This window comes from Mus musculus, chromosome 2, assembly GCF_000001635.26.
Source record: "Mus musculus strain C57BL/6J chromosome 2, GRCm38.p6 C57BL/6J".
Taxonomy (NCBI): Eukaryota; Metazoa; Chordata; class Mammalia; order Rodentia; family Muridae; genus Mus; species Mus musculus.
The window spans coordinates 68,094,273-68,114,189 of record NC_000068.7 but is presented as its reverse complement, the minus strand read 5'-3'; the positions used below and the strand labels follow the sequence as shown (position 1 = coordinate 68,114,189).

The following is a 19,917-nucleotide window of genomic DNA, read 5'->3' as shown; positions in this document are numbered from 1 at the left end:
GGGATTAAAGGCGTGCGCTGCCACGCCTGGCTCCTTCCTTCCTTCCTTCCTTCCTTCCTTCCTTCCTTCCTTCCTTCCTTCCTTCCTTTTTTTTTGTTTTCCCTACAGAGTGTTGAGAAAAGAGAACTAGCATTCAAATCCTTGCTCTGGGAAATCCTGCACTAACAGTTTAGATTTCAAGCAAATAATTAAAATAATTTTCAGCATGGAACTTTTGAAGTGCATAGTAGTGGACTGGGAAAGAGAGTATTTGAGAAAAAGGGACAGTATAATAGACCAGGCACAGAAAACTTCCAGAGGCCACCATTCTCTACTCATCCTAGGGTCAAGCAGTGATGGAACAATGAATGGAGACTGTAAATCAGAAAAAAGTAAGCTAAGTTGAGGCTTCAAACACAAGTAGGAGTTATCCAGATAATGGTTGCACAGACAAAATAAAGAGCACATTCAAAGAACATGATGTGTATGAGGGACTAACTAGTAGGGTAAAGCTAGAGGCCAAGGTAAGGATGAAAGTCGTGAGATGTGGGACTATAGAGAGATGCAGTGGTCCTATAGTAAGCAGCATCCACAAACCTTTCTGAGCGGAAAAGCCAGTTGCTTATTTGTGTATTCTAAGAATACGAGGGAGGATTTACATTCTCCAAATCCCATCCACAGATTTCTGTAGCAATCCATTCTTACATATTAATCATTTCTTTCTCTTACAGAGCTATGTCCTAAAGGAGTAAGAATTCATTTTAGGACATGTTTCAGTGAGTTTTCTTCTTTCAGTCTGCACAAAAGGATTGTGTAAATACAGATAGATGGAGAGTTTAGAAACACAAGCGTGGTACATGAGTGTGCAAAGAAAGTTTGTATATTTACAGATACTCTCCGCAAAAGAAGCAACACTCTTCCCTCCGCAGCTAGTGCATGTGATAAATCCTAGCATCATTATTTAGTTTTCATTTCAGTGTGGTTTCAAACTACTATTATTTTGAGTTTTGAGACAAGGTTGTGTTGCATAGTGTAGGATGACCTTGGACTAGTGATCCTCTTCCTCAGCCTCCTGAGTGCTAGGACCACAGAAATGTATCTCCATACCCAGCTCATTATCTCTCATTTTAAAATGCATATCCCAAGAGGATGGAGAGATGGATCAGTGGTGATGAACATTGGCTGCTCTTCCAGAGGACCCAGTTTGATTCCCAGGACCCACGTGGAAGCTCACAACCATTTGTACACTTGTAACTGTCGGTCCATAAGATCTGATTCCCTCTCTGGCCTCTACAGTCACCAGGCATGCAACTAATGCATACACAGACATGCAGGCAGACACACATGCATATAAAATAGGTAAAATATAAAATACAATACAATACAATACAATACAATACAATACAATAAATAAACTACACATACCAGACCAGGTGTTGTGTGATGTGTGGTATTCTATGGCATTTTATTCTGCTTTATAGATCACCATTCCTTATAGTGTTACAAGAAAGGCATGTCTTCCTCATTTTATAGGTGAGATAAGGGAAGCTCAGATATGTTAAACATTTCCTTCAAGATTGAAGCTAGTAAGTGACCAGAAAAGTGATCACTCTCCAATTTCCTAAGGCTTGTTGGGAGATAATAGGCTTTGTGGTGGATGGAAAAGCCACCCTAGTCTATGCTGGTACATCTCAGGGCACAGTACTCTTGTGGCCCCTCAGCTAAACTAAATGTGAAGCACAACCAACCAGAAATTATCTGGAAGGAGTCTGGGCATTGTAGGCAGGGCAAACAGCATATGCAACAGGCATAAAATGAGAGAAAACACATAAACACTAAGATACTTCATGGTTCATCCTTGTGTGCATGCACTGTACTGAGCCAATGCTGTGTGTGTGTGTGTGTGGGGGGTATTTGATTAGTGGAACATGCTTATTGCAGAAAGCACATTAGCATTTAACGGAGGTGGTGATGTGGGGTGAGGGAATGCCAATATTTGAAGGAGTTATAAGAATTTCACAGTGCATTTCTCTGAAGTCCTGAAGCCCACGTACATATGGAGTGAATCACTGTTTTTATTGACCGTCTTTTTCATCAGATATGAGAACAAATATTGGCATAGCCTCCCACCTCAATCAACACTAAATGCAAGGTAGCATTTATCCAATTAGAAAATATAAACAGAATCGTGTGAAATATGAAAGGGAGCCTGAATAGAAGAATCTTGAGTGGCCAGCAGTAATGTGTACTTATAGCTAATGGATAAACAAATTCGAGTTCTTGGGTGATCCTCAGAGATATACCTCTGGGCCAGAAAGTAGTGAGACTAAAGATTGAGACAGAGTCATGTGATACACAGAGCTCCAAAGCTCTGAGCATGGAGATTGATTGGTTCTTTTAAGTAGTTAGAGTTTGTCTCAGTGTTTGTGTTTGTACTTCTAAGTTTGTGAGATGCCAATAAAGATGTTTGAGAAACATTTTTTTTGTCCTCAAAAACTCAAAGCCAGAGATCCATTAAAAGTCAAAAGGAGTCACCTACTATTGGTAAGTAGCTAGCCACCTTGAAGGATATTAGGGCTACAGCCCTCCCTCCTACACCACAGTTGTAGAGACAAGGACGGGAACTGTAGGATGCTACTGGTCAGAGAAATGTGGTCTGAATCATATCCCAGGAGGAGACGTTACATACCAGAAGTGCCTGCTTATTAATTGATAACGAAATGAACCTAGTTCTAGAAGGCCCAACCTCGTGTAATTCTTATCCAGAAGAATAGTTCATGGACCATTGTCTTCTCCAGAAGGTCAACCCACATGGGCCTGTCAATCATGAGGGAAGCTATCTGTTCTAGAGCCTTTAGAAACAGTATAGAGTCTACCTACAAATGGATTGGCACAATGGTGTTTCTGGTCATTATCCAATCTCTTCCTTGGTAAGCCTATGTTCCTTTACCTGCAATAAACTGTGTCTTCCTAACAAAAAAAAAAAAAAAAAGAAAGAAAGAAAGAAAAAAAGAAAGAAAGAAAGAAAGAGTCAAAAGGAAAAATCATAGCCAGCTGGAGAGTTGAGGATGGTAGTAGAACCTTCTGGTGAGTTGGAGAACATTTTTAGAATCCTATTTAACGGGCAAGTTCATATATCAGTAAAATAGAAAGTTGCACACATAACATCTATCATACCTTTTAGCAGTTTTACCACAACGTTAAGACACTGAAGACACATTAACTTGTCATCCGTTAAATGCAAATCCCCCCAAAAGGAACATTCAGCTAGAACATTTGAAAGGTGTTCCCTCCAGGGGCCTCACTGTACTGCGGATTAGCTCAATCACAGAGCTCTCCAGTAAATAACCACCTTCGCCTTTCAGGGAGTTAATGGGGCAGAATTTTCAATTTAAGAAGCACACATTTCTCTAAGAAACGGCATGGTGGGTTGCCTGTTACTTTGAATGATTTAATTTTAAGACCCCTGAACTTGTTAAACAAGTATTCTTTTGTTTGACCAGAGGGAATCCTAGCAGGGAGTGGTCATTGTCACTAGTGAACCCAGCATACTCCTGTGTCTATGTCCATCATGGGGCATGTAGGGTAAGGGCTAATTATTTTGTTCATCTTCGCTGGGATAAAGGATGCCCAAAGAGCTTCTGTATATGTCTTTTCAGGTGTTGAAAGTATTAGAAATTTCAGAGAATGAAAAACAGTCTCTCACCAAGGCAGGTGGGCACCAAGTAATCTGAATGGCAGGATCCTCTTAGCCCTTTCCCACTGACCCTCTCAGTCTTCCCTGATAGGTCAGGCCCACTCCTTTGTGACAACTGCCACTCTACAGAAATACTCTCTGTCAGGGACCCCAGAAACCACACTGAGCTGGGATGTAGGTAAGCATTCTTTCACTATCCTGCCACGCTATCCATTCCAATCTTTGCAGACCTAATACTGTTTGCAGAAGTGCTTTCTCTCACTCCCTCCTCCACTCCTGCAGACTGCCTCTTGGTACCAAACCAGGTCCCCTTAGCCCTTTCATTCCTGTCTTTCAATCCTTAATCTTTGTCCTAGGGTAGCCTGCCTGTAGTCCCTCCTTCTTATCCTACCTCTACTCCCTGAGGCCTCTGCCATTTGTAGACAGACTTGGGTACCCTTAGCTCTTTCTGGAAGATTTCCTCAGCCTTCCCTTTTAGCCCATCTCTATTCCATTATGACATCTGGAAACCTGCAGAAATTCTTTCTATCAGGAACCCCCAGTGATGTAATAGGTTGACATGTAGATAGACAGTTTTTACTCACTCTTGTCCTCCATTTGGGTCTCTCTAGAATTACTCCTAGTCCTGTGGAAGCTTGTCTGAAGAAGACCCTCTTCTCAATTTCATGTTCTTCATTAAGGCTGCCCCTTAAAGTTTTGCCTCCTAGCCCATCTGCATTGCTTTGCATCAACCATTCACACAAAGCATTCTCTACCAGGTACACCATAGCCACCATACTTGCCTAGAATCTAGAGCAGACAAGAGCAACAGAAGAATGGAACTTGCACAGAAATGAATGGCCAAGACAACATATGCCACCTAGAAGCTAGTAACTATATTGCAATAGGCCCTGAGAAATGTGATTTAGCTAAAGCACAAGACAAGAAATTTTAAATAGCAGCTTATGAATATGTTCAAGGACCTTGAAGATGGTATGAACAGATCCTTAATGAAGAACATGAAAGCAAATATTTGAGTGAAATAAAGACACAAAAGTAGAAGAGAATCCCCAGTGATAACTCAAATTGAAATAAAACTGGAAATTAGAACCTTAGATGTAAAATTAAAACCTCAGAGGTAAGCTTAGCTAACAGGTTGTAAGACATAGCAAAAAGAATTTCAGGTTTTGAAGACAAGGTAAAAGAAATGGATATCTTAGTCAAAGAAAATGTTAAATCTAGAAACGGTCGAACAAAACATCCAGAAAATGTGGGACAACATTGAAAGGCCAAATCCATGGATGACAGGAATAGAGGACTGAAAAGAAACCCAAGTCGCAAAACTAGAAAATATTTCTAACAAAACCAACACAGAAAACTTCAGAAGCATAAAGAAGAGCAAACAGACAGGACCAGAAAGTAAACTCCAGGGGGCACATAGCAATCAAAACAGTGAACATGCAGAACAAGGATATTAAGAGCTGCAAGAGGAAAAGACCAAATTACCCATGAAGGCAGGCCCATTAAAATAACTCCTAACTTCAGTGGAATCTCTGAAAGCCAGAAAGGTATAGATGCATGTTCTACAAATGCTGAGAGACCACAGATGCTCCACAAACTTTAGGAGACTACATATACCATCACAGATTATTATACTCAGGAAAGCTGTCAAGCACTGTCTACAGAGAAATAAAAGCATTCCAAAATAAAAGCAAATTTAAGCAATATTTATCTACCAACCCAGATTTACAAAGGACACTAAAATGAAAACCTCAGTCTGAAGAGGTTAATCACACCTCAGAAGACACAGGAACAAACCATCACAGAACAGAAAACCAAAAGAAAGGGCAAAACCCATATCATAGCAAGATAACGGAAACTAATAAACATTTTCATTGAGAACACTTAATACTAATGATAGCAATTAGCCAATAAAAATATACAGATTGACAGATGGTATTTGAAAACAGGATCCATCTTTCTACTGCGTCCAAGAAACTCACCCTGCATCATCAACTGCAGACATTATGTTAGGGTAAGAGGATGGCAAACGACATTCCAAGCAAGCAGAAGTAAGTAATGACATTCCAAGAAGTAAGCAGCTGTAACTATTTTAATATTAGACAAACCACACTTCAAACCAAAACTAATCAGAAAAGATACTAAATGATCATTAAAGGTAAAACCAACCAAGAGAGTACTACAATTCTAAACAATTATGCACCAAAACACAAGGCTATCCAAGTTCATTAAACAAAATACTAACACAGCTAAAATTACACATTGACTCTCAAATAGTGGTAGTGAGTGACTCTAATACTCCACTTTCATAATATCATTGAGACAAAAATTAAACAACGATATGCTGGAGTTAAATAGCATAAGAAGTCAAATGGTCATAGCAGGCATTTACTAAATATTTCATCTAAACACTAAAGAATATACTTTCTTCTCAGAAGCTCACAGACTTTCTCTGAAATTGATCATTAACTAGGACACAAAAAGAGTCTTAACAGATTTAAGAAAATTGAAATAATATCCTGCATCGTGTCATCAACAACAAAATAGCAGAACATACACAAATTCATAGAAACCAAATGACTTAGTACAGAATGCAAAATGAGTCAAGACAAAAATGAAGAAGGAAATTAAAACATTTTAGAACTAAATGAAGCTTGAAACACAACATACCCAAACTTATGGGACACAGTGAAGGCAGTTCTAAGAAGCAAGTTCATAGCTCTAAGTGTCTTCATAATAAACAAGCCAACTAACCAGGATCAACATTGTAAAAATGGCTATCTTGCCAAAAGCAATCTACAGATTCAATGCAATCCCCATCAAAATTCCAACTCAATTCTTCAACGAATTGGAAGGAGCAATTTGCAAATTTGTCTGGAATAACAAAAAACCTAGGATAGCAAAAAGTCTTCTCAAGGATAAAAGAACTTCTGGCGGAATCACCATGCCAGACCTAAAGCTTTACTACAGAGCAATTGTAATAAAAACTGCATGGTACTGGTATAGAGACAGACAAGTAGACCAATGGAATAGAATTGAAGATCCAGAAATGAACCCACACACCTATGGTCACTTGATCTTCGACAAGGGAGCTAAAACCATCCAGTGGAAGAAAGACAGCATTTTCAACAATTGGTGCTGGCACAACTGGTTGTTATCGTGTAGAAGAATGCGAATCGATCCATACTTATCTCCTTGTACTAAGGTCAAATCTAAGTGGATCAAGGAACTTCACATAAAACCAGAGACACTGAAACTTATAGAGGAGAAAGTGGGGAAAAGCCTTGAAGATATGGGCACAGGGGAAAAATTCCTGAACAGAACAGCAATGGCTTGTGCTGTAAGATCGAGAATTGACAAATGGGACCTAATGAAACTCCAAAGTTTCTGCAAGGCAAAAGACACCGTCAATAAGACAAAAAGACCACCAACAGATTGGGAAAGGATCTTTACCTATCCTAAATCAGATAGGGGACTAATATCCAACATATATAAAGAACTCAAGAAGGTGGACTTCAGAAAATCAAATAACCCCATTAAAAAATGGGGCTCAGAACTGAACAAAGAATTCTCACCTGAGGAATACCGAATGGCAGAGAAGCACTTGAAAAAATGTTCAACATCCTTAATCATCAGGGAAATGCAAATCAAAACAACCCTGAGATTCCACCTCACACCAGTCAGAATGGCTAAGATCAAAAATTCAGGTGACAGCAGATGCTGGCGAGGATGTGGAGAAAGAGGAACACTCCTCCATTGTTGGTGGGAGTGCAGGCTTGTACAACCACTCTGGAAATCAGTCTGGCGGTTCCTCAGAAAACTGGACATAGTACTACCGGAGGATCCAGCAATACCTCTCCTGGGCATATATCCAGAAGATGCCCCAACAGGTAAGAAGGACACATGCTCCACTATGTTCATAGCAGCCTTATTTATAATAGCCAGAAGCTGGAAAGAACCTAGATGCCCCTCAACAGAGGAATGGATACAGAAAATGTGGTACATCTACACAATGGAGTACTACTCAGCTATTAAAAAGAATGAATTTATGAAATTCCTAGCCAAATGGATGGACCTGGAGGGCATCATCCTGAGTGAGGTAACACATTCACAAAGAAACTCACACAATATGTATTCACTGATAAGTGGATATTAGCCCCAAACCTAGGATACCCAAGATATAAGATATAATTTGCTAAACACATGAAACTCAAGGAGAATGAAGACTGAAGTGTGGACACTATGCCCCTCCTTAGATTTGGGAACAAAACACCCATGGAAGGAGTTACAGAGACGGAGTTTGGAGCTGAGATGAAAGGATGGACCATGTAGAGACTGCCATAGCCAGGGATCCACCCCATAATCAGCATCCAAACGCTGACACCATTGCATACACTAGCAAGATTTTATTGAAAGGACGCAGATGTAGCTGTCTCTTGTGAGACTATGCCGGGGCCCAGCAAACACAGAAGTGGATGCTCACAGTCAGCTAATGGATGGATCATAGGGCTCCCAATGGAGGAGCTAGAGAAAGTAGCCAAGGAGCTAAAGGGATCTGCAACCCTATAGGTGGAACAACATTATGAGCTAACCAGTACCCCGGAGCTCTTGACTCTAGCTGCATATATATCAAAAGATGGCCTAGTCGGCCATCACTGGAAAGAGAGGCCCATTGGACTTGCAAACTTTATATGCCCCAGTACAGGGGAATACCAGGGCCAAAAAGGGGGAGTGGGTGGGCAGGGGAGTGGGGGTGGGTGGATATGGGGGACTTTTGGTATAGCATTGGAAATGTAAATGAGTTAAATACCTAATAAAAAATGGAAAAAAAAAACAAGCCAACTAACAAACAAATAAAAATAAATATATAAAACAGGAGAGATTTCATATGAATAACTTATTGACAGACTTGAAGGTCCTAAAATAAGAAGAAATAATTCCTCTAAAGAAGCAACCATCAAGAAAGAAACTCATGGCTAAAATCAATGAAATAAAAACTATGTATGTATACACACACACACACACACACACACACACACACACACGTATAAAATAAATCAATGAAATTGTTTTGTTTTTTGAGAAATTCAGCAGGACTGGCAAACTCTTAGTCAAATTAACTGAAAGGTGGAGAGAGATGATCTAAATTCATAAAATTAGAGATGAAGAGGGAGACATTACAACAGACACTGAGGAAATTCATAGAATCGCGAGGGAGAATCTATTCCAGGGCTGCCTTCTGGCTTCTGGAAGGTTATTGTAGATATGACAGCATGATTTCTGCTTCCATTTACATGTGGTATTGTCCTGTACATGAATCTGTGTGTTTCATATTCTCCTGTACAAGGACATTGCCACATTGGATTAAGGCCATCATAATGACCTTATGTTATCTAAATCATAACCATGAAAACTGTTCCAAGTAAAATTGCATTCTGAGGTCTGGACATCTAAGAGTCAACCTGTCTTCCCTAGGGGCCCAGTTTAGAATATTTTCCACTCTCCTGGGTAGCAGCAAGATGAGATGCTCTGCCTCGTATGCACATTTAATTTTCGAGATTTCAAAGGGTGAAAAACTCATAATTAGCATAATTAGGTGTATGAGTGAAATCAAAGTACCTTCAGTCTGCAACAGAACTAACTGACAAATGAGCCCCATCGGGTGGAGCTTCTAGCAGGCAGCATTAATCTGGCATATGGCTATATTCATGCCTGGCTCCCTCCTTTACTCTCATTTTTGTAATTATGTTGTAAATAAGCACAGGAGAGGAAGAAATAAAACATGCTTACCACCAGATAATAGTCCTTGAAGGAACCCAACCAGCTGACTGATTATCCCTCCTCGTCTCAGCATGCTGACTTCTCTTAAGTAGTTCTTTTTAGCCAATCTCCTACTAGGAAAGAAATGACGCCCTTGTAGGAGTGAGCCCCTGGATGCTGGCAGGAGGAAAAGTTCTGACTGTCAGCTGCTGACAGGTTAAGAGCTAATTTGTTTCTTTAAAAATTTTAATTATGAATCTTCTCAGAGAGGCCCCAGGATTGAACTTACTTAGTCGATCACAAACAATAAGGAAATAGCCTAAAGCAAAGCAAAGCAAAGCAAAGCAAAACAAAACAAAACAAAACAAAACAAAACAAAACTTTTTTTTTTTTTCAACAGGGGTTGGCAGTTGAAATCATTTATTTTCCTCCCCAGATTGAAAAAAAAAAAAAAAAAGATTTGGACCTTTCTCCTTTTCAGTTACACTCTGACATTTATAGCAAAGATCTTTGTGAATCCCCAACCATTAGAAGAATGGGGCCAACCTGGGAGAGGAGTGGCCAGGGCAAGGATATCTTTGCATGGGCTCAGGGCATTTTGCAAACCACGTTCTATTTCACAGCAGCCGAGAGCATGCACTTGGAATTAGAGAGGAAGATTACAGCTTTCTCAAAATCAATGTGTTGCCCTAGTTCTAGAATTCAGAGAAAAAAATTTTTTTTAAATATCACACAATCCTCTCAGGAAAAAAAAAAGATGAAAATGAGACCAGGTTGTTATGTTAAATAAATGATTCGGTCCCTTGGCAGCCGTGGGTATCGTATCCTGACTGCTTAGAGAAGACATTCTTTTAAAAACAGGCAGGGCAACTACCGATTTAGTCAGGGGCACCTAGAAGCTTGGCCACTTGATGGGCCTGTGGGCAAAAGAGATTGCCAGTAGTTTCTACTAGAACTGTGGAAGAAGATGAGAGGAGAGGCACTCAATTAATAGAAATAGCAGCTGGGACAAGCTAATAGTTGAACTGCATTACCAAAATAGTGTCCATTACTTGGGGGGTAAAGGGGGGATTCTATAAGGTGATATAAATGGATAAGTATATAAATCAGAAAAAATGTTAGTATGTTAACTATTTGTATAATGCACAATGTCTAGGGAGATATTTCTTAGCCCACTACAGAGGGGTGGTATTATTTTGGGTCCTATTTCAAAAATAATGAGATCAGTACTATATAGCAACTGATAACATCTAGAAAAGAATTTGTGAGTTTTAATTTTCTTCACATTTGTTTCCTAATTGAAATATTTCATTATGGAACAATTTATTAGAAGCCATAATAGCTTAAAATAATTCAGTACAGCTGCTGTCAGTACGAAATGATTCTGTGGACATTAATCTTACAGTAGGGAAAGACCTAAATTCAGTTTCTAGAATTTTGGTCATCAGTTTCGAAGCCTGCAAATCTAGGCTTCTATTTCTTCAACTATCACAGGAGACTAATAGCAGGCAGTCACACTTTGCGAGGTCATTAATGTTCAATGAGATAACTTATTGGAAAATCAGATATAAATTTTTTTTTTACCTCAAGAACACAATTATCATTGTTAATGATAATTATCATTGTTAATGCAAACACAATAAAGAAAAGGACAGAATGTTTTGCCTGTAAAACGTTTAAAGTGTGGGGATATCCCAGTGACTTAAGTGCTTGTTGTACAAGCTTAAGGACCTGAGTTCAGATTCCCAGCCCCCATAAAAATACTGAATGCTACAGCTTATGTTGGTGTCCCCAGTGTTGGGGACAGGCAAGGGAAAGACAGGCAGACCCTGGGAGTGTGATAGCCAGGAAGTTTAGCCAAACCTGGAGGTTCAGTGAGAGACCCTGTTTCAAAAATCAAGGTGGTTGTGATAGGGAAGACACACAATGCCACCCTTTGGCTTCGGGCTGCACCCTCACATATGTACACACACACACACACACACACACACACACACACACACACACAAACACACACACATACACACACACACACAAACACACACACACAAACACACACACAAACACACACACACACACACAAATGTTTTATGTGGAATTTTACTAGTCAGTGTACCTTGAATAATTGGCATAAAAACAGTTTTTTTTTTCTTTTTAAATTTGGCTGTTGCTCAAAAGTCAAGAGTAAAACTTAGAGGAAATGTCATTATGACTATTTATTATTAGTACTGTGTGACAGAGCTTTGAGATTTTTCGTATGTAATTTTAGAATACTAGAAGTCCACAAATTCAGCCTTCTAAATAGCACACATGTAGTCATAATTAACATTATAAACATACTAAATTATCCCGAGGTAGCTATATCACGATTTATTTTCAGAAACTTGGTTATTTAAGAAACTTGATATCAACTGTAACTTTGCATTCCTTCTGTATAGCTCGTTAATGTTGTGATGGCACCAATCTAGAATGCAGAGCTGCAAAGTGTATCATTCTATCCAAGACCCAATAGACCTGTTAACTCTCTGGACTGAAAAATGGTACGAATTATTATAGAAATGCTTACAAATGAAAACCAGTGTGATGGGCCAGACAGTAGTGTTTAACAGAGTAGCTACTCCAAGGCACTCTCTTCCTACTTTGGGAAACTATGGGCTCTGTGCCTGTTTTCCTTATCAGGCACAGGACCTATGAAACGTAACTTGTTTCTTTTCTTTAGTGATTATCTGGTCATCAAGGCCACTTCTTCACTGTCCTCACCTCTGCCTGCCCCCCTTCCCCCCGGGTTCTTGCCACACGAACTGACCACTAAATGTTTGTTCATCTTCCTCTGCAGTGAGCACTACCTTCCACATAGGTTTCTGTCTCCATGTCCTCCTTTCTCTTAGTTCTTTTGTTTATGACTTCCTACCGACAAAGTGTTTGTATTCTACCTATGCATAGATAGAGGCCAGGTATTTTTTAATCACCCTGGTGCTTGAGCTCATCCCTCTCATGTTGAGTCACTCCAGTATGTATTCTAAGTTATCGCCTCTTCACTAACAGGGACTCCACAAACAGAGATTGCAATCTTAAACTCTCTTGGTCCTTTTCGTATGAAGTCTCTTGTATTTATCTCATCTCAGTTTTCCCCTCTGTATTCTATACTTATCAATTATCTCTCTCCTCATACCTGGGCTTTAGGATATTCAGAGGTTGAAGTTTCATAGTCATAGAGACTTGCAGACATCTAGTCTCCCTGATAGGGCACAGAAGCAACAGATAACAGAAATTAAGATTGTAGACGTAAGCCGCTCATGAAATCGGCTGAGAATTTCTTCCTCTCAAATATCTCTTTGTTCTAAAAATATCATTAATTTTCCCTGATCAGAAATCCTGCCACTTGTATTTGCTTTGGAAAGCCCTTAGAGAAGGAATGTCTCCAAACTTGGAGTTTTTAATTGTCTCTATTTCCATGGGCTTCTTTCCTTAGAAGAGTACCTGCCAACAGCCGCCTGCCCGCCCGTGGCCTGACAAACCTCCCATGTTTGCCATCCTTCTTCCCGTGGGTTCTAACCAGCCCCACCCATGAGTTTTTCTCTTCTTTACCCCGTGCCTCACCTCTGTGGCTCTTGCAGTCTCTTGGCAGTGTGACATTCCCAGAATGTCCCTTTCTGTCTTTAGGTGCTCTCCCGGGACTGCCCCAAATCCCACTTCCACAAGCCAGGACTCTGCCCTTGCTCCAGTATCACTGGCACCGGACACCTCTTCCTTAAAAACAAGGCTCTGACACTACCTTCCCCGGCAAATGCGTGGGACGCTGGCACAGAGGTCTTGTATGCAACACTCTCAATCTTAGCAGCACTCCCTTCCTTTGGACACAAATTTGAGTTTGTCCCGAAAGGAAGAGGTTTCCCTCTGTTTTCTCTTTGTGCCTTGTTATTGCTAGAAATATATTTCATAACTCAAATGTTTAAATCCAGTTTCTGGGGCTGGTGAGTGTACATCAGAGACAACCAAAACAAGTAGATGCTCGGGTTTTGCTCATGACAATGTGAAGTTAAAAGATAATTCACTGCGATTCTTGCACTTACACAGACATAACTTTTACTTTTTTTTTACATCTGAAATGGCAGGCTGTTTCTGAAACTCTTTGAATGTTGTAAAAAGTCCCATTTAAAGCACATTTTTCTTGGCCCATTAGAGATGACTTTCTGTGAAATTCTGAGGCTATTTTGTCTTTAAAGACTTCATTTTAATAGTCTTTTTTTCCCCCAACATGTACTAGACATATGGTAAAAGTGCTTTTTCTAAGAACTTTAAATTATTTGCTTTCCATTTCTTAGCACACAGTTTGAGAGTCCATCAGATAGTTTGATGGTCTTGTAGGAGAAATTAGAAAAGACCTCAAGTACAATTTGAATCAGGTCAGTTATAAGGAAATAGTCATTTCATTCATTTTAAACATAGAGGATCATACAAATGTAACTTCATCAGAAACTAAAGGGAAAAATACCTTACTTTCTTTTCTTTTCTCTGCGCTTTCAAGCAGAAGGATTGCCATCTTTATGGCTGAGTAGAATTCTACAGCACATCATTTCTAAGATTTATTAAATCAACTTTACGACATTTAGATATTTTCCAGTTAAATGGTGGTTTCTGTTTAATGAATGCCTATCAGTTTCCTAGCACTATACAAAGTCATGTTCAAATAGCATATGTAATCTTGTGAAAAATATGGGTGGTAGCTCACATCTGTAATTCTGGTCCTGTGGCATTCCTGCACTGATCTTCCAACCAACTTCCTCTCCTTTCCAACATAGTCTGGAGACCAGTGGCTTCCCAGGAGTTATGAAAGCCTTCAGTACTAGGCTGGGACTGCTCAGATGTCCAGCCTTGAGGATTGAGCAATTATCAGATTCTTGGCTTCTCCATTGTGAGACAGCCATTGTTTGACTACCCTGACTACAGCCTGTAAGACACACACACACACACACACACACACATTTGGTAGATTATATATATGTATGTATGTTAGAGTGTGTGCATATATATTCTAGAATATATAATATATATTACATATATTTTTTTCTATCATTTCTTTTTCTTTAAAGAACTCTGACTAATATACCTACTATCTTAGCACTTGAGAAGCTCTTGAGCTTGCAGGAGAAGTCCCATGAGCTTTGGGATAGCCTGGGCTAAAGAATGAAACCTCATCTAAAACAAAGACAAAAGAAATAAAAATATTAGAAACATTTACCTCTATGAAGTGAACAGTATAGCTCCAGGTTCACACAACTACAGGGTGATTAAACCTGGATTTAAGTAGTGCCTGTTTGACTGTAATGTGTGGATCATCACAATACAGTGTCTACTTATCTTTTAAAATACATTTTGTGTGTGTGTGTGTGTGTGTGTGTGTGTGTGTGTGTGCATCACCTGCATACAGCCCGTGTGGATGCCCATTGGAATCAGAGTTACAGATAGTTGCCAGCTCTTGAGAATTGAACCTGGGTCCTCTGAAGAGCAACCAAAGCTGTTAACCTCTGGACTATCTTTTTAGCCCAGGTGTGTTTTAACTTTTATATGGTGGTTGGGTTACTTTTTTCTTACTCTCCTTATATGTGGTGGAATGTGAAGGTTAGGAAAAAAATGGGCTCAGAGTTGCTTGCATCACATCTTCTCTCCAAGTTTCTGTTTTCAAAGGCTAGCCTGGCTTGTGTCAGTCAGATTTATTCACTTTTATAAGGCAGAGTCTCATGTAGCCCAGATGAAGATAACCTGGAACTCCTGGTCCCCTTGCTGCTACATCTGTAGTGTTGGGATTACAGACACGCACTACCACACACAGCTATGACAGCTGATATTTTTAATGAGAACCAGGCAAAGCACGAAGAATATATCTTTTGTGAATTCTCCATTCACTGGGATGCTCCTATCATAGTATTAGGATATTTTTCTATCCAGATAAGTAATGATGTTAGAAATGTATGTAATTCTAGAAGTGAAAAAGGTAGCTTATACTAAGGCATACTTGAGTTGAGCTCTAAAGGCCAAGTGATGGCCATTCTTTTTACCTTTGGAAGACCATATTACTTGGGATCCAAGACACTACCATTTGTTAGCTGTGTGACTGTGTCTAAGAAACTTGTCATCTGTAGAAGACTTGGTCATTTATCTCTCACTCCAATCCACTTTTCGTTTTTCTTCCTGTAATAGGCCAATGTAAAAGAAGCTAAAACGTAACTTCCTAGGCCTCTTTATAACTGGAACTAGAGAAAGAGAGCTAACAGATGTCTCTGGGTAAGACTCAGATGCAGCTACTTTATGGCTGGTGGATCACCTAGAAAACAGATGACTCATAAAAATACCTGGCTCTCTAGAAACAGAAGTGATGGTTTGCTGGTGGTGGCAGCAATGGGATGTCTGCTAAGCTAGCTCCCAACGAATCACCCAGGACTGAGGGCTGCATTGCTCATGGCCATATTTTACTGATTGCTGACTTGCCCAAACTATACCACACCTTTGCAAAGGTTCATGGGTGCCAACTGCTTTAAAGGCATCTTTTCCTTCTTAGCCTTATAAAATGGGGTTTGTTGTTTGCAATTAAGAGTCTCACATCACATGGAATTCTCTCTACTGTTTTAACATGAAATGAGATTAAGAGACTACACATTTCAGGTGGTCTACTTTAACATGGTATGTGGAGTTTAATTATTGTTATATAAGTTTATATTGTTCTCAAGAGAGAAAAGTCATCACAAAGGAGACAAATCTGAACTGTGTTTATCTTGGACAATGGTGCATAGCATTGTAAAGAAGAGTTGTTTGAATAGAAGATTTTACTTAAAAATCCTGATTTTCAAAATGTGTACCATGTTATCCTTTGACTAGATGTCCCATGACACTAAGGTGATCATACCCTGAAAGATCTTTTGCAGGGAACTCTTCCCCCAATGTCAATTCACTGGAAGCTATACAATCTCTATTTAAAAATAGGCCACCATAAGTATGGGATTTAAATTGCTGGGGATTTGCTTGGTTCTTTTCTGTGATATCTAATTTTAGTATCTAATCATACACGCCAACATACACGCTCCTAATGGAGAGTGTGGAAATGTCCTGACAGCTTACTATTCTCTCTGCATCTTTTGCACTTAAAATAGACCATTATCCTTCTCTTTATATTTAGTACATTTAGTACACTTCACAGTCTTATATATTGTATATGTTTGTTTGTATATACACATGTAAGTCAGAGGAAAACATTGGGTGTCTACCTTGAGGTATGCATGTGTGCGCGTGTGTGTTCCCTCAAAGCCTTGGGGTTCACTCACTAGGCTAATGTAGTTGGGCACTGAGCCCCAGTAATCCATCCATCTCCGGTTTTCCCAGAGTCTATCTTTTTATGTGTTGTCTAGGCATGAAGTTCAGGTGCTCATGCATACTTGTGTAGCAAACAAAACACTTAGGGGCTGAGTCATTATCTCCCCAAACTCAACAACCCCCACCTTAAAAATGCATTAACATACTATCTATGAAAACTAAACTACAAGTTCTCTGCAACTAAGGAGCCCTAGCAGATATTGATGGTCACCTACATGGGATGATGTAAGGGAGAATTTGAGGTACAGATTATAAGGTACTAAAACTGAAAGGAATAATTCTTGATGGAAAATGATTTGATGATTCATAGCTTGATCTCAAATGTAAAAAATGATTACCAAAAGCTTTCTAGGGGGAAATGGGTTACCTACAGTAGACACTCACTGGCATGAGAGCACTTACAAAGAAAGATAGGGGTTAAGTTACTTGATTTGTTGCAAATATAGTAGACAATTAGGCTCATAGCAGAATGTGGTGTATGCTAAGAACATGAAGCTCATTGCTCATGGATGTATTTGTTTATTTACTTCCTCTTTATCACTTTTCACTTCAACACGTCCTCATAACTTTGCAATTGAATGTGCTTCAGGCTGATTGCTTACTTTGTCATTTGGGAAGACGTCGCAATCAATAGGCTAATTTTCTCAATTGCTCTTAACTATGCCTCTTTGATCAGCTATAACCTCTATAATGCCAAGATTTTTACATGACTTTCTCCCTTTTTTTTATCACCCTCATGATTATGTTTATTGCTATGCTTTTGCATAATAGTTTAGTACAAGATATATTGTAATCAATGAATAAGTAATTGGAGAAATGGCTCCTAGCTAGCCACAAACAGTAAGCTGTCATCCAATAACTGCATCAGCAAGTGTCCTTTGCTGAAGTAGTAAAGGTAATGGAAATATATATATACAAGCACATACATATACATATACATATATATGTATATATATTTAAGTATATATATTTAAGTATACATATATATTTAAAAAATGTTTCTGTGATATGGGAAAATATCTGAGTTATTTTACATTTTGAGTATATGGTATTCTTTATCTCTTCCCTTTCCAGGGAAATTTATATCTCAGAATTAATCCCTAAAGCCCATTACAAATTAATTGTTATGCTTCCAGAATAAAAATATAGGTTCTGAGCCAGGTAGTGGTGGTGCACATCTTTGATCCCAGCACTTGGGAGGCAGAGGGATCTCTCTGAGTTCCAAGCCAACCGGGTTTACAGAGAGAGTTACAGGACAGCCAGGGGTACACAGAGAAACCCTGTGTCATACAAACAAACAAACAAACAAACAAACAAACAAACAGCAAAACAGAAGGTTCAGGATGAAATATTGAAACATGGATGTTTTTAAGGGCAACTCTAGTGGGAAGCAGTAACACACCCCTACACAACCCCCCCCCCCCCACACACACGTGTGATCGGCATACATACAAGAGAAATTCAGGACATACAATAAAGAGTCCCAATCTTTCCTCATTATTTTTCACTTTTTCTCAGGTTGTTAACTGTCAAAGTATTTAATTATTCTACCCTGAATCTTTGTGAACTGATTTTTATAAATTATCCGACTTGCAAATTATCCGGCTTGCTATTGTGGTAGGTCATTTGCGATTCCATCCATCTTGCCAGCTCCAGCAGCAACATGTGTAAAGTGCGTCTCTAAGGAGTGATAACGTGATGCAAATGGTACTTTTCACCTTGGGTTCCCATGCCACAGCCATGATTTGCAATGGCTGCTGTGCTGTGTTTTCTATGAAGTCCCCTCACAAGGTGCTTTCCCTTGTGTGACATCCAAACTACCGAGAAGAATATTTACATGGAAAAGTTTGGAGATGATGTTACTTCATGGCTGATGGCTTTCCTGAAAGTACTCCTCAGACCTACTGTCAAGTTGGTTAGTATATGCTTGATAAACGTTTTACAGGGCCATTTACCACTGGATTGAAGAGGATACATGGCATTTTGGGGAATAAGGTAAAAATAGAAATTTAATATCTGGAAAAATTTCAAGGCACGATACACATTTGAAGGACATAGCTTGGGATGCTGTGTGCACTGGATAGTTAGGATGTCATGGCTTTCCCTCCTGCAGTGGTCAATGATTATCTCACTGGTTTGTTATGATTCTCATTGGTTTTGGTTTTCATTTTACAAATGAGACCTCATTCAATGGGGGAATGGAGGCTTTCTTTTGAATTCTCGTTGTGGTAAATATTATTCTTGATTTTCTTAACCTTTCTCTTTCTGACAGTACATTTTGAAGCTCTGTTGCTCTTAAGAAGGCTTTTAGTGTTACAAAGATGCTACCAGCACCAGACAGAAAAGAAACACTAAAACAAAAAGAAGAAAAGAAATCAACTGTAATCCTATGGTGAAGATATAAGCAGGACTGACAAGCAGATAGGGGATAATTTTCTATTTGTGCTTTCTATTGTTTCATTTATAAACATGGAGTCATGTGGAATTGTGTTGTTTGTATCTTTTCATGTGTTTTCTTCCCCCTCCATTTAACAAGCATCATCATCACTTGCCTGCTATTGCCTATTCTTGTACCATTTATTTTCGTTGACTGTTGTATTCCATTTGTGCCATCATTCCTCCATGGTTGGATTTGTAGTCTAATAGACTCTCCCCTCTTCCCAACGTTGCCCTATTAGTATTCTCAGAGACTGCCGTGACATGACTTTTTGGAACAGATGACAGTGTTCCTGGTGTCCTAGAAATTTCACATGTCTCAATTGTTGTGTCAAAGAACAAAGGCACTAACAATGATCTGCTGCCTAGAGTCTCTCAAATCATTCTCATGGCACTAGTGACAGACATGATTTCCCCACCTGGATCATTAATCTGTGACTATGACTTAGTCCAGGGCCACACGTATGTCATAAAAAATGTTGGAAGCAATTGAAATCTACAAGGTAAGAGCAAATTTCACAGACCAGCTTAGTATTAACCCCTGTAGTGCTGGTATGAGAACAGTATAGCATTTGTAGTCTTTATGATAGTAACACACACACACACACACACACACACACACACGTTATGTGTGTGTGTTTCTACTTTTGTTTTAAGTCTTTCATGTTATCTCAGAG

At 39.3% G+C, this 19,917-nt stretch overlaps 1 protein-coding gene across 8 annotated transcripts in view; it reads right to left on the bottom strand.

Annotated features, from left to right (window-relative positions):
• B3galt1 (UDP-Gal:betaGlcNAc beta 1,3-galactosyltransferase, polypeptide 1) overlaps window positions 1-19,917 on the bottom strand; it is a 557,194-nt gene that overhangs the window by 8,693 nt on the left and 528,584 nt on the right. Inside the window, exon 1 of one of the 8 annotated variants that reach the window (NM_020283.4) lies at window positions 9,467-9,518. The exons of the other annotated variants lie outside the window; for them this stretch is intronic. The gene's annotated coding sequence lies outside the window, so the exon portion shown is untranslated. Of the gene's footprint in view, window positions 1-9,466; window positions 9,519-19,917 lie in introns of those variants that run through there. 8 annotated transcript variants of the gene reach the window in all.